The sequence below is a fragment of the Lactuca serriola genome, chromosome 8 (assembly GCF_051521515.1).
Source record: "Lactuca serriola cultivar US96UC23 chromosome 8, Lser_US96UC23_V15, whole genome shotgun sequence".
Classification (NCBI taxonomy): domain Eukaryota; kingdom Viridiplantae; phylum Streptophyta; class Magnoliopsida; order Asterales; family Asteraceae; genus Lactuca; species Lactuca serriola.
The window spans coordinates 25,002,070-25,007,922 of record NC_136415.1 but is presented as its reverse complement, the minus strand read 5'-3'; the positions used below and the strand labels follow the sequence as shown (position 1 = coordinate 25,007,922).

The window sequence follows — 5,853 nt, the reverse complement described above, 5'->3', positions numbered from 1 at the left end:
TAATAGCTTACACGGCCAGGTTCTGCGACTTGGCGGCTATGTGTCCCAATATGATCCCGTCTGAAAGCAAGAAGATTGAACGATACATTTGGGGTTTAATGCCCCCGTATCGAGGAAATGTTCTAGCCTCACGCCCTACCACCTTCGACAGCGCCAAGGAATTGGCCCAGAGCCTAATCAATCATGAAGTCTCTTCCACTCCAGCAACAGCAACCACAACTGCCACTGTACCACCCGATTCAGCTGACAGAAAGAGAAAGCGTTGGGATAAGAAGAAAGGCAATAAAACTCAAAACTCCTTCAAGGACCAGCAAATTGTGGCGGTCCATGCTGCCACTACTCCAGCCACTCCTGCACCGACAAAAGTTTATGTTGGGAATCTGCCCAAATGTCCCAAGTGCCCTTACCACCACAACGGCCCCTGCCGTGAATTGCAGTGTTCCAACTGCGGCCGGAAGGGCCATACTGTCCGATTTTGCAGGGCCCCACCCAAACCTATCTCGCAAGTTCCCGGCTCGGGAGTTGTTATGGCTGCGGTGAAGCTGGCCACTTCAAGAAAAACTGTCTGAAGGCTGGGAATGCGGGAGGAACAGGAAGACTACTTGCTATTAGCCACAACGAAGCAGTAGCAGATCCCGCAGTAGTCACCGGTACGTTTCTTCTCAACAACTCTTATGCATGTGTCTTATTCGATAGCGGTGCAGAAAGAAGCTTCATAAACCAAAACTTTAAACACTTGCTTAAACAATCCCCGCAACCACTAAAGGAAACATTCGTCGTAGAAATGGTTAACGGAAAGACTGAAAGCTCTAACGAAATCTACATAGGTTGTACCCTCACGTCAGACGATCACTCATTTCCAATCGACCTCATACCAGTCTCAATCAAGAGCTTCTACTACGTGCGCGGAAGCTAGGTGTTGCCGGTGCCACACCGGGCACCTAGTTAGGACCGCCCCTGATTACACGGGTTGATTAAAAAAAATTAAATATTAAAGTGTAAACAATAAATATTTTTTAAAATAAAATTTTAAAATAAGAAATAAATAAACGTATTAATTGTAATTTAGTATCATATTTATAACGTTTAATACTTACCATATATAAATATTATGTGACTTTTTAATTTTAAAATTTGAAAAGCCTAAGAACATGTGGATATTATTTATTTTAAAATTTTCACAAAATCACAAGTGTCAAAACACATGAAAGCTTGACATGTTGGCAAAATAAATCTTCATTTATTATTACGTCCATTTTTGAAATCATAATGAATATACGTATTATGATATTATGAATTATGATATTATGACATACAGTTAATATATACTAGGTGTGAGACCCGTGTATTACACGGGTTGATTAAAATTTTAAAATAAATACAAACGAAATGATGAATAAATAAGTAATTCAATCTATACAGTTTATAGAGTAATTCATATTCACAAGTCGTTACTTGATCATAATGATCTTTATATACTTTAATACAATTCAACAAAAGAGGACAAATTTTATGTAGCTAAAAATCAAGGAACTCACATCACTTGTTGAAACAACTTATGATTAATTCAAGTCACCATGCTAACGTGTAATAGTACAACATCCTAGCACCAAGAAAATACTTAAACATTAATAAATCAACCACCAAGACCCATGAATTGTTCAGAATTCACCAAAACCATCCAGGAGTCGTAAACATATCTAAAAGCCTTCAAAAATCAACATATATACTAAGATTTTTCACAAATTTAAGCAACTTGGATATTGAGAGAAAGCTTCATAATTACATTACACTTTAACATATTCCATTTCACATCTTTATAGTAGCTATAATATAGTTTTTAAAGTAGAGTCACATTCTCATGCTTCTTAATCGAGTAGTTATTTTTTAGTTTTAAAACTAACATTATATAAATGTTTAATTTATATTGATTCAACCAGAATATCATTATATATAATCAAAATTTATAAATTTATAAATTTATAAAAATAACATATTATGTTTTGTTGATATTAAATTTATTGAATAACTAAAAATTAAGAATAATAATAATTAATAATATAAATATTAAAAAAAGAAAATATGCTAATAGAGACGTAATTCAAATTTATATTTATATATATACACTAAATTTTAATAAACCACATATTTATGGATGCAAGTCATTACTTGTCAATATAACCTTTATAGAAACGAGTTAATGTTAAAATGATATATATATATATATATATATATATATATATATATATATATATATATATATATATATATATATATATATATATATATATATATATATAATCATTGTTTTAAAAAATATTATTAGAAATAAAATTAGATGGTTTTATTTACAAAATATCATTAAAGATGTTTGAGTTCACGATTGCGACTGGCAAGTTTCGATTCAAACTTCAATAATAATAATAATAATATTTTTCAACTTTAGAAATTTAATTATTCGTTTATTTAAGAGTTCTGATTTCAAAATCGACAATATTTTCTTTTTTATAGTTTAAATATGTATTTTAAAGAACTTTTTTTTCTTTTTTGTTTCAAACCTAAAATATAAAAATTTATAAGTAGAATCTTACCATCTACATTAATACACATTAAGTAATATATTAATAAAACTAATTAATATGAGATGACATTTAATTAGAGAGGTTTGAATAAAAAATAATAAAAAAAACAACAAAATGGCAAGTGAAATAAAATTCTAAAATTCTTAAACAATGACATGTGTCTAACTAAAAAAAAAAAGTTGACATTTCATGTAAACTATATTTATTTATTAGGGTACATAAGATAAGAATTAAATACAACAAACTAACATAGACACAAATAAATAACTAATGCTATAAGGCTAAACGATGTGAGAGAGTTTTGTCATCAGTAAAAGGCTCTGTGACACTTTTACCGATGGTGAACACCACACCTTAACCTTTTTTTTTTGCTGGTGGTAAATCTCAAAGGTGAACTTCCACCGATAACAGATCTCAATGGTAGACCTTTTTTTTTTTTTTTCTGTTTCTTGATTGGTCCTTGTAATTTTCTTTCTTTTTTCTTTTTAGCATAAATACCACTGTATATACCATAGGTAAAAAACCACCACTACTCATTCATAGACAAAGTATGACAAAAATTATAAAAACTTATGTGTCGCTTATGTGTCACTTTTTTACTATTGACAAAAACATCATCATACCCTTTAGCCTAAGATGCGTATTCTAAACTTTTTTAAAATAATCGAACTATATATATAAATGATATAAGTAATCAAAATTTATAAAAACAAAAAAACTAAAATAAAATTAAGAGAAAAACGAATCTATTTGAGAAAATTAGTAATCTTTTTTAGAAACTTAACACAAACTGAAATGAGGTATGATAATATTAACGTCGAAAACTCTTTTAATATATTTATGTACGTAATTATTAGAATAGCTAAAAGTTAAATTTTGTTAGAGTTTAGTATTAAGAGTAGAATAGTTTGAATTAGAAAACAAAATGTCGGAGAACTTTTATATCGGTGGTTAAGGCTTTGCATCTTTGTGTCTAAGTTCTCAAGTTCGAATGTATTTTTCCTTCCATGCCGCATTTATTTTTCAGATTAATATAACAAGATGATGTGGCAGCCATGTCAGCTCTACGTCTAAAGTGAAAAATACCAAAATATGACATGTGGATAAAATTTAATTTAAAATTATCAAAAAATTACATATGTTAAAACTTATAAGAATAGGACAAATAACAAAAAAGATTCTTATTTATTAGCCTAAAATTTATTAGGGCAGAAGAGAAGAGAAGATGTTCTTACGGGGCCGAAATGGGCTTTAAGGGGGTCGAAATGGGCTTTTAGTTTACGCTAGAACAGACAAAAGGGTTTGGGCCCATACTTGTAATATATACAAAAGCCTCGTTACACAATCCTTCTTCGTCCTTCATCATTTGTTACGTGAAGCGCAGCTCGGATCAAAGTTCATGAGTTGAGGTACAAAACGAAGGCTGATTTGTTTGCTCAGTTGAAGGATCTTAAGGCTGAGCTCGCTCTTCTCCGTGTCGCCAAAGTCACCGGCGGTGCTCCCAACAAGCTCTCCAAAATGTAATTTATCCCTTCTGACTTTTCTCACTTACACTGACTCTGTCTACATGTAACTCCTTTGTATCAATGTTGAATGAATATCATCTGGATATGAGTTTGGATACGCATCTTAAAAAAACTCGATATCAGAATAGAATAAATGATCAATTAAACTCAGACCTTTCTCCATTCAGGGATTTTAAATCGGTTCTTAGTAAGTTATGAATTGCTTCTTAAGTTTCAACTATCTGCTTTTCGTTATTTTCTATTAAAGTATGTTCAATTTGAACTTATGGTGTTTGGTATTAGATTCAATATATTCTTTGTTCTTGATGATTTTATATAATCATGGTTGCAGAAAAGTGGTGAGGACATCAATTGCACAGGTGCTGACTGTTATTTCACAGACACAGAAAGCAAAATTCAGGGAAGCCTACAATAACAAGAAATACTTGCCTCTTGATTTGCGCCCTAAGAAAACCAGAGCCATTCGCAGGCGTTTAACCAAGCATCAGGTATCATTCTGTGGCTTTTCTGTTATGAAATTGTGATCATACAAAAAAATTGCTTTGTAATTCATATTATAAACATGTTGTAATGTTTACCCTTTGATTAATTCACGTTTCTTTGAAGACTGAAAGGGAGAGGAAAAAGGAGAACTACTTTCCATTGAGGAAATACGCTATTAAGGTCTAAGGGTAGAGATAATCACCCATGTAGGATGAGTTTTTAAGTTTTGATGTTAAACTCAATTTACATAAATTTGATGTTTTGGTGAAGTGATTGATTTTTGGAGTTGCTTTTGATATTGAAATTATAATGTTGCTTTCTCAAATCTTCCTGGCTTCGTTTTTTATCCTATTTTGCTACCTTACATTGACATTGTTATTAATTTTTTTATGCATTCATATTAGAAATTGTAGAAATTGTTGTAGGTTTTGTGGATTTTATTTGGGTTTAAAAGCTTCTACAGACTCGCACTAAAACTTAAATGTTATGCTAAAATTGTTGTTAAGTGTATCCAATCTATCGGTAAACTTAACATTAAATATAGCGTAGATAAATTAACATATACCTACGTAACATTTAAGTTTAAAAGGTCTTTGGGCGTGTTTGACAAAAATAGATAACTTAACATAAACCTACGTAACATTTAAGTTTAAAAGGTCTTTGGGCGTGTTTGACAAAAATAACTGTTAGCTGAAAGCTGGTAGCGTGTAGCGGGTAGCTGGTAGCGGGAAGCTGGTAGCGGGAAGCTGTAGCTTTTATTTGTTATATGAGTGTTTGGCAAAAGTAGCTGAAAGTTTTTGAAATATATAAAATTACATAAAATGACAACCGATTAAAAATAAATAAATATATAAATACATTTTTAAGGGTAATTATGAAAATTGATTTCAAAAGCTCAGTAGTGTTTTGTTAAACGCTACATGAAGTAGCTTTTAGATTTGAATCGTTTTGTTTAAACTAAACGCTAAACGTTCGTATTGCCAAACAAAAACTTTTTGTTAAAATAGAGCGTTTTGTCAAAAGCTAAAAGCTCCCAAACGCTTTCAAAAGCTCTGTGCCAAACACGTCCTTTGAAGTTGTTTTCTGGCTTTTTAGAGAATAGGTGGAGTTTATAAAAAGGTCCATTTCAAGTTTTTTAAAGGGGTAAATCGTATATCCTTGACTTTAATGAAATCCATAAGTGTGATTGTTTATCCTTGACTTTAATGAAATCTATAAGTGTGTTCTTTCGATTTCCTTCATCTCTCCCCCAAAAATCATTC

General features: G+C 31.2%; 1 pseudogene across 1 annotated transcript; it reads left to right on the top strand.

Moving 5' to 3' along the window:
• Nucleotides 1-3,959: 3,959 nt before the first annotated feature.
• On the top strand, nucleotides 3,960-4,916 carry LOC145068405 (large ribosomal subunit protein uL29 pseudogene; annotated as a pseudogene). Its single transcript, XR_013688977.1, has 3 exons — nucleotides 3,960-4,102; nucleotides 4,440-4,596; nucleotides 4,715-4,916. The product of XR_013688977.1 is annotated as a large ribosomal subunit protein uL29 pseudogene (transcript).
• The last annotated feature ends 937 nt before the right edge of the window (nucleotides 4,917-5,853 follow it).